Source organism: Puma concolor, chromosome C2, assembly GCF_028749965.1.
Source record: "Puma concolor isolate L17-30 chromosome C2, mPumCon1.1.hap2, whole genome shotgun sequence".
In the NCBI taxonomy this organism is placed as follows: domain Eukaryota; kingdom Metazoa; phylum Chordata; class Mammalia; order Carnivora; family Felidae; genus Puma; species Puma concolor.
Window position 1 is genome coordinate 36,326,059 of NC_141675.1, and position 10,355 is coordinate 36,336,413.

Here is a 10,355-nt window from a genome sequence, read left to right on the forward strand (position 1 = left end):
CTGAATAGAAGTTTTTCATGGGAGCTTGTGGATTGAATTGCTTCTACTTACTTGTATCCATTCCTCCATTGCCCTGCTTTCTGGTCTACGCAGCATGGCTCCCTCTTCCCAACACTCTCAGATCACTCACTGTCCTAGAACAAATTCGCCATTCTATGTTCACTCTAAAATATGTGAAATAATAATAATTAATATTTCATGATTAATAGTTTGCTTTCCTTCTTGGAAATTTGATGAGCTTTTGAGGAATCACTTGGTTAGCCTGAGTCTGTTAATAAAAGATGCCCAAAGAAATTTATGCTGAAATTTATTTTTCACCCCGGAAAGTTTTGCACTGCAAGAAGAAGCAGTCCAACATCTTTGAAGCTATGGGTATTTTCCTTAGAATTTCAATGATGAGGTGGCGTCTCTCCCACTGAAACCATTAGTAAAAGGCCTGCTCAGCATTTCATGCCTTTATCCTCTCTTACCTCCTTCCTCAGGTCAGGTGCTCAGATTCAGACGGAAAGTAAGCTAATGCGAAACAATAATGTATTTTCCAAAGGTTTCTCTTCCTTTTTCTGTCAATGGGCTGACTTGGCATTTTGTTGGCAGCCTTCAAAGCACTTCACACTTCCCTGGAAAGTGTTGAAAGCTTATAAGTTCTCAGCACATATAATAAATAGGTTTTCAAAACAATCTCTTTTAAAATTGCCAACAATATATAGACTGGGTGAGACACTGTTTCTTCTCTGCTGGTTTTCCCTGGGAGATATTACCAAATAATTATAAAGACCATAGAGATTGAGGTAGCAGTTCAGCCACGATAAATCACTGAAGTTCTGTGACAGGCTTGTCATGCACAAAGAAAAATATGTTCCAGAAATGACAATACACTGACATGAAATTACTTCTCTCAAGCTGGTTTTAGGTCTAGAAGTTCAAAATTTTTGGTCAGATCAGGTGTGGTGAATACCTACAGCTTTTGCCCCACCCTCACCCCCACCACCCATTTGCCACTCTGCTCCTAAGTAACCCCTGCCTCCCTCTGGAGAACTAGCCCCTCCCACACTGAGACCCCATCCTCTGAGTCCGAGCCAACCCCAGCTCCAGGGTTGAACATAGAACTTGAGTCTAAGCCAATCAGCACACTGCATTTCCATGGCCCTATCCATTTGCTTAGGAATGGTCACATGAGCCAACAAGAGCCAATAAAAATGTAGTTAAGCTTCGGGGAAACAGGTATTTTCATTTCTGGATTTAAACTGTGGGGAGGAAAGCATTGGAGATTTGTTCCCACCATCATGTTATACCACATGAAACCTGAGGCTCTAGTCAAGACAGAAAGAGGCAGAGCAGAGATGTGGAAAGAAACTGAGTCCTTAAATTCAGCAATGTCTGAAACTATAACTGTACAGTCCTGTTAAATGAAACAATTTTTTTCTTTTTTCTACTTAAGCAGGTTTTTTTAAAGCTTATTTATTTATTTTGGGAAAGAGAGAACCGGAAAGGATGGGCAGAGAGGGGGGTTGACCGAGGATCTGAAGCAGGCTCTGTGCTGACAGCACAGAGCCAGACGTGAGGCTCGAACTCACAAACCCTGAGATCACAACCTGAGCCAATGCTTAATGGACTAAGCCACCCAGATGCCCCATAGCAGGTTTTGATATGATATTCTTTTACTTCAAAATCAAACCAAACAAAAACCCTCAGTGTTCCACCATATACCCTGATTTTAGGTTTGAAAAATATATTCAGTGTAGATAAAAGTATAAATTAAGTGATGTGATAAAGAGCCTGTATATTTCTACATTTCCCAAAGCAGCAAGCACATCCTGGCCACACTCTAGCTTTCCAAGATGGGGTGTGTGTGTGTGTGTGTGTGTGTGTGTGTGTGTGTGTGTGTGTTGGACTGACTGAGTGGGCCCAGAAAGAATAATTCTGTCGGGAATAATTCATGTCAACTGTTAGGGAATCCCTGGGTTTCAAAGCAACAATCACTGGAATTTGGAAGTTCTCTAGTAAATATGCAACTGCCTGTCAATGCTCAATGAGTAGAACTCACTAAAAGCTGAGCCACAGAATAAAATGTCTGTGAGCAAGAAGGCTCTCACTGACCATCTCCTGGCAAGGCCACCTATCTCCCTGAAACAGGAACTCTGACAAACCTGAGAGAAGGCCCCTCCCATCCCCACCTCCACATTGCAGATGCACCCCTGGAGCAGTGAAAAATCAGAGTCAGGGCCTCAGAATGCCTTCCACATCAAAGGGATGTGAGGGTGAGAGCTGACATGGGCAGCACGAGTTTACAGAAGAAACTCATGCAGAGCCTGAGGTCCAAGGCAGGAAGAAGCTGGCTTTCTCCTGACAGTACATGTTCAGCATTCTCAGCAATTCAAAACTCTTTTTATACAGGGAAGGCACAGGACTCCAGAAAGAGGAGTCCTCACAAGACCTAGAATTGAAGGAAGAACCGAGACTTGAACAGGAATGGCTTCAGAAAACTATAAACTGAGCAAAGTTCTGTTCTCACTACTGAAGCCTGTGTCCCTTATCAGCATCTCCTTCCCAGAGGTCCAGGGCTCTTCCATGGCTTCAGTCACTGAAGAGATGAGCCAGAGACTTCTTTGTACAAAGGAGTTAGAAATCAGTGTGAGCAAAGGGACACGAAGGAAGGAAGGAAGGAAGGAAGGAAGGAAGGAAGGAAGGAAGGAAGGAAGGAAAAAATAGAGTGGGGAGAGAGGAAGGAAGGAAGGAAGGAAGGAAGGAAGGAAGGAAGGAAGGAAGGAAGGAATAGAGTGGGGAGAGAGGAAGGAGGGAAGGAAGGAAGGAGGGAAAGAGGGATGCAGAGGGTATAGTGAGCCTGCAGATGAACTCAAGTGGTGAAACTTCTCAGGCATTGACAACATTCTCAGGCACTTCCCCAACTTCCTTCTCTATATAAGGAATGAAATTCCACTGCTGGAGTTGTATTCCTTTAGCTTTTGGCTTTAATCTCATTAAGATACAGATGTCTTTGGAAAGAAAGTGGTTCAGACATTAAACTGTTGCTCCTCTGTGTGAAAGCTTTTTTATTACAGAAGAAAGTGTGATATCTAGGAACAAAAATACAAGAGGAAGACAAAGAAATGGGATGCCAAAGAGGGGAAATGGTATTTGGGCAAGTGGTACCCTGGGATGGGCAAAGCACAGACTTTGGAGTCAGAAAGACATGAATTCAAATCTTGATTCTCTTACCTACTAACCTCTACATTTGGCTAGTTACTTCACTTCTTTGAAATTCTACTACCTTCTTTGTGAAATAGATATATATATGCCATCTCTGTGCCTTAGATCATTGCATCCTCTCTGTCTCGAATGCCCACATAGTCCTTGCCATTTGCCTGCTGACTCCTATCCAGGCTATATTTGATCCGTGTCTTCCTCAGGAACACTGGACTATAGCATCCACTTACATAGAACAGAGGCAACATCAGTTGTAACCATTGCTATTCCGCACTGTGACCTCTCCCTTTGACTGTCTCCACTACAGTGAGATGGCTTTGAGACCCAGGGTCTGTGTGTTACTCACTGGTGCATCCCCAGTGCTTAGGAAATCTGAAAACATCAGGGAACGGGATCTGGAGAGCTCTCTCCTAGGAGAGATGGAGACACTGGTCTTGAGTGAGCCAGGGGAGAAGCAGGGACCCCTGTGGAAGGCTGTTCGTCCACCACACGGGGAAACAAAAAACAATGTCCACAGAGCTGAGAGAGGGATAGGCAGCCATACCACTTTTCCTTTCCCCAAACCAGCTTCTTAACCTGGAGCAGAAGCCTGAACAGAGACAAGGCAGGAATTGTGACCACTGTTATTAGACAAAGTTGAATTCAAGGTCAAAAGCACTGTGTGCGGCCACTTCACAATGATGAAGGATGCAATCCACAGTGGAGATAATACTGTCATGATCCATTAGGAATCAAATAACAAAACATCAACATCAGTAAAGTAAAACCATAGGAAATACAAAGAGAAATTGACAAAAATATGAAAGTAATAGAAGGTTTTAATACACGCTTTAGAGCTCTGACAGATCAAGTATATGAAAATAAGTAAAGATATAAAATACGTTAAGGATATAATTAAAATTATGTCTTTCTAGGTTGCTACGGTGCATTTACAAAAGTTATCATCTTTTGGGCATAAATTCCAAGGTGTTATAATGCGAAGAACTACATTCTAAGATTGCAATACAATAAAACAATAAATAAGTAGCAAACAGAAACATAGAAAAGTCAAATACTTGCAGATTTGGGGGAAAACATCTCTCCTAATTAACTATTAGGTCACAGGTAATAGATAAATTACAACTATCAAATATTTAAAAAATAAAATAATAGCATTACCAATTAGAACTGGGAAACGTTCAGGGTGCCTAGGTGGCTAAACGTCTGACTCTTGGTTTCAGATCAGGTCATGATCTCATGGTTCATGAGTTGAGCCCCAAGTGGAGCCCCTGGTGGAGCCCTGCTTTGGGCTCTGCTCCAACACTGGAGAGCCAGCTTAGGAATCTCTCTCTGCCCCTCCCCCCACTCGTGCACACTCTATCCCTCTCTCTTTCTCAAAATAAATGAACAAAGTTAAAAAAATAAAAAGAACTAGGATACATTCAAAATTGTACTTACAGGGAAATTCACAACTTCAAACACTTATACTATTAAACAAACAAGAATAAAAATAAATAAGCATTCAACATAAAAAAGTTCAAAGATAAAGAAAAAAAGAAGTTGAAGAAAAATATAAACTCAAAAGACCATGAATCTGTGATCAACAAATAGTAGGATTAAATTAAGAGCAGTTTCTTTGGGGGAAAAAAAATCAATACAACGAATACATCATTGGGCAGCCTAATCAGGAATGAAAGAGAGAAAGCACAAAATTATAACCTTAAGAATCAATAAAGGAGAAAACACAAATGCAGAGAAAAATCCAAAGATACATAGGAGAGCATTTTGCCCAACACTGTATTAGCAACTTTGAAAATATGAATAGAACATATCTTTCCTTATCCCAAAATGTCATATTAGTTTTCTTTACCACAGGCTTGCTGCTTCTGGATGACAGTCTCCCATCGTAATGGTGACTCCTCACAGACCAGACATCGTGGGAAATTCCGCAGCATCTCACTGATATGTAAAAATGGCCCATGAGGTAGGCATTCCTATCGTCATCCTTCTGATTTCACAGATGAATAAACAGTAACTTTGAGAAATTAAATGGTTCATCCAAAACTACATAGCTAATTAGGAACCATACTGAAACTTGACCCCAAGCAGCCTGACTCAAAAGCCACACCAGTGTGCCTCCAGCTGGATGCACTGGTGCTGCTGGTCCAGAGCCCACACTTGCAGCACAACGCAAGGCTCCATCCTGCCTCCCAGCAGACTGTCCACAGACTGGCACCTGCCACAAGACCGACAGGGCACAAGACGTTCTACAGATTCTACTTACTTCATTGCCATGACCATCCTAACACTCATAGGTATTATTATAATTCCCACTTTACGGGGGGGGAAGTGAGGCCTAGAGAGTTAAGTGCTTATCTAAAGTAAGACAAATCTAAGAGGCAGAGGCAGGATTCACACCCAGATCTGGGAAACCCCCAAACTGGTTTGTTTTTTTTTTTTTTACACTTCACCAGGCACTCTGATCTACTTGTCTCCATGGGAACTGCCAGGTTTATTCACAGTGTGGTAGTTCATGGGATCAAGAAATGAAACACTGCCCAAGAAAATTAGGAGGCCACGGCCAATAATAACTACATAAGAAATACTGCCACAAACTGTGGTGCTTTTGATAATTCTCTCAAGAGAAGATGCATTATGTTAGTTTATCATTTTAAATAAATTCTCAACAAGCTCTTTACCTGTCAGTCTGTATCTGTGGAGACGGTTTTTGTAACATCAGATAAATGAGCAATTAGAGACTTTAAAAGGCTCTTAAATGTGGTGGAGCTTATAAACCTAAACTCCCAGGGACAGTAAATGTCACATCAAATGGCTTCAGTACACATTTCCTATCTACCCTTTGTTTCAACAGCTGTAATATGGCACTCCATATCCCAGTCTGAACACATCTGCCTTTGAGCAGGATGTAATGGGAAAATTGGGGACCTGGGACATAGGTCACCTGGACTCTAGACCCACCTGTCCTTGGATGACCTTGACCAAGTCAACATTTCTCTCAGTTATTTGCTAATAAAATGAGAGGGTTGCAACTAGAATATAATGAACAGCTCTCCAAGCTCCAATGGTCTATAGCTTCACAAACCTATGACTTTGACTATGCACAGCATCATTCTTTATACTTTTCTATGCAGAATCCTACACAAAGGCAAGTTTAGCCCTTGGTAAGTATTAGTTATCATTGTCATCATCACTATGACCTGATGAAGTCATAAAGTCTATCCATAGCAAAAGAAGCAGAACGAGGATCTACAATTCTACCATTACAGACTCATTCCTTTGGTTTTAAAAGGTTCTAAAATATCTCATATAGGAAAAATGCTCTAAAAATTTATTGTTTTTAAGAAGCAGTAATCTTTTTTTTAAAGTAAAACTCTTTAATGAGCCCCGATAGACAAACAATGGATACTGAGTTTTTCTGGATGAAGTGGGGAACGGAGCAGGGACAGGGCGGGAATGGGCACGGATACCTGGAAGTTTCTCCACTTATTTCTTTCATTCACATGGACACCAAGGCACTGCCTCAAAAACCTGTGATTCCTCAGAAGACCATTTACAATTCATTTCTTGAAGCCAATACCACTTTCCCTCTTTACAGATTAAGGAGCCAATAAAGATTAAGCTGAGTGATTGAAAATGGAGAACAGTGGGGCAGTTGCAGAGGAGGCCAGACTCTAGGACGGAAGGGAGAGGAAAGAAGCTAACCTTTACTGAGGGTCTTCTGTCCGTTGTGTATTTTGCTAGATCCTTTAAATATGCAATAAGGGGAAAGCATTTAAATTATACATACTTACCAAGGCCCGGTTCCCATGTCAATCCCTTTTCTTGTGTACCAGATCCCATCCTCGCTTCTCTACTCAGGACACTGCTCTCTTCTAAATCAGTATCTCCCACCTGAGTCACAGCTGTGGCTTCCTGCCTCCCACCAATCCGCAGTGTGCTGTCAGCGTGGCACTCTGACCAGAACCTGCAATCCCTGTGCTCAGAGTAAAAGCCCAAATCCTCCACTGGCCTCCAAGGGATGCGTGGTCTGGGCCTGATGCTATCTGGCCTCATCTCCTGGTTCACCCCCTCACACTCTGCTGCAGGCACGCTGGCTCCCTGCTCCTCTGGGAAGATCCCAGGCACGCTTCTGCCACAGTACCTTTGCACCAGCTGTCCCCTCTACCCGGGACACCCTTCTACAAACATCCACGTGGCCCTCTCTCTACCTCCTGCAAGCCTTCTCTCCAACCCCCTCTCAACAAGTTTCCCTATTTAACACGACTGACCACTCACCCGCTTGGGCACTTCAACCTCCCCTCCTGTTAAGCCAATTCATACACTGAAGTCTGAACCCCCAGTAGCTCTGAATGTGACCTTATTGGAAATAGGGTCATTGTCAATGTAATTAGTTAGGATGAAGTCATGCTGGAGTCACGTGGACCCCTGATTCAACATAACTGGTGTCCTTATAAAAAGAGGAAATTGGGACGCAGAGATGGACATGCCCACAGGGAGAAAGCCATGTGAAGACTGAGGTGTTGCTACCACCAGCCAAGGAACAACCAAAAGCCAGGAGAGCCACCTGGCACAGATCCTTCCCAGACCCCTGCACCTCAGACCTCTGGCCTCCAGAGGTGAGGGCAAGGAATTTCTGTTGCTTGTACTACTCAGTCTGTGATACTTTGTTACCACAGCCCTGGAAACTAACTCACTCCTTCTGTTCTGCTTTTCCTGTTTCCCATGGGACTTTCTAATGTGTCACACAGTATCATTTCTTGCTGTTTTTTAAATATATTGTCAAGTTAGCTAATATGCAGTGTATACAGTGTGCTCTTGGCTTCGGGGGTAGATTCCCATGATTTGTCGCTTACACCCAGCGCTCTTCCCAGCAAGTGCCCTCCTCAATGCCCATCACCCATTTTCCCCCTCCCCCTTCAACCCTTAGTTTGTTCTCTGTATTTAAGAGCCTCTATGGTTTGCCTCCCTCTCTGTTTGAAACTATTTTTTCCTTTTCCCTTTCCCTTTCCCTCTTCCCATGGGCTTCTGTTAAGTTTCTCAAATTCCACTTATAAGTGAAAACATGTATCTTTCTCTGACTGACTTATTTCTTTTTTTTTTTTTAACGTTTTATTTATTTTTGGGACAGAGAGAGACAGAGCATGAACGGGGGAGGGGCAGAGAGAGAGGGAGACACAGAATCGGAAGCAGGCTCCAGGCTCTGAGCCATCAGCCCAGAGCCCGACGTGGGGCTCGAACTCACGGACCGCGAGATCGTGACCTGAGCTGAAGTCGGCCGCTTAACCGACTGAGCCACCCAGGCGCCCCGATCTGACTGACTTATTTCACGTAGCATAATACCCTCCAGTTCCATCCACATTCTTGCAAATGGCAAAATTTTATTCTTTCTCATTGCCAAGTAGTATTCTATTGCAAATATAAATCACATGTTTTCTATCCATTTTTCCTAAAATTTGTGTGAAACCACAAAACACCCTCTGAATAGTCAAAGTAATACTTAAGAAGAAAACCAAAGCAGGAGGCATCACAATCCTAGATTTTAGCCTCTACTACAAAGCTATAACTATAATCATCAAGACAGTATGGTATTGGCACAAAAACAGACACATAGACCAATGGAATAGAATAGAGAATCCAGAAATGAACCCACAAATGTATGGCCAACTAATCTTTGACAAAGCAGGAAAGAGTATCCAATGGGGAGGGGGGGGGGAAGGCAGTCTCTTCAGCAAATGGTGCTGGGAGAACTAGACGGCAACATGCAAAAGAATGAAACTGGACCACTTTCTTACACCATTCACAAAAATAAACTCAAAATGGATGAAAGACCTAAATGTGAAACAGGAAATCATCAAAACCCTAGAGGAGAAAACAGGTAAAAAACCTCTTTGACCTGAGCCACAGCAACTTCTTACTCAACAGGTCTGCAAAGGCAAGGGAATTAAAAGCAAAAAGGAACTATTGGGGCTTCATCAAGATAAAAAGCTTCTGCACTGCAAAGAAACAATCAACAAAACTAAAAGGCAACCAACAGAATGGGAGAAGATATTTGCAAATGATGTATCGGATAAAAAGGGTTAGTATCCAAAATCTATAAAGAACTTACCAAACTCCACACCCGAAAAACAAATAATCATTTCTTTCTTTTAATGTCTATTGTCTTATCTCCTCCTTCTGGATTATAACATAACCTCTAAAGGGGCACAGATCTTGGTCTACTTTACTCACTGATGTCTAATGTAAGTGGATTAGGCAAATGCTTCCAAAGGAATGATTAAACAAATACATTTACCTTTCTTCTATTTCCTCCAGAAACTAGCATTAAATTTGGCCTTACTCTTGTGTGCCTTAGTTCTCAGACTTATCTTCCTGACCGACAGCCCTCCCCCACCTTACCCACTCTCACTACCCATCTTCCCACCTGGAGGGACAATAAGAACATGTTGAGGGGCGCCTGGGTGGCGCAGTCGGTTAAGCGTCCGACTTCAGCCAGGTCACGATCTCGCGGTCTGTGAGTTCGAGCCCCACGTCAGGCTCTGGGCTGATGGCTCGTAGCCTGGAGCCTGTTTCCGATTCTGTGTCTCCCTCTCTCTCTGCCCCTCCCCCATTCATGCTCTGTCTCTCTCTGTCCCAAAAATAAATAAAAAACTTTGAAAAAAAAAATTTAAAAAAAAAGAACATGTTGAGAGGGATGCGGCCCACGAGGGTGCAATTACACTGATGTTGCACATATTTAATCGTCATGTGAGCCCTGTGAAGCAGACGTTGTAATCCCATTACATGGATAAGGAAACTGAGGTTCATAAAAGTCAAGTAATGTGCCCCTAGCATCCTGTGTGGAAAACACTTACACATGTTGACCTACTCTCTTCCTTCTTTAGCATGGCAGCTTCCGAGGGGCAGGAACAGCAATGGTCATCTCTGTGTCGCAAGCACGCAGGCCAGACCGGCACACAATAGGTGCTTCGTGAACACTGCTGGACTCTCCACTGTGACACCACTGGCAAGCGGCAAAGCTGGACTGCAGCGCAGGCTGGCCCCACGGCCCATGCTCCTGCCATATGGCCCACCCGGCCAGAGGAACATGGGCACATCACAGCTGCCTTTTATTTTTCCAAAGTTTTTCAGCGGCCCCATCTCCCCACCATCCA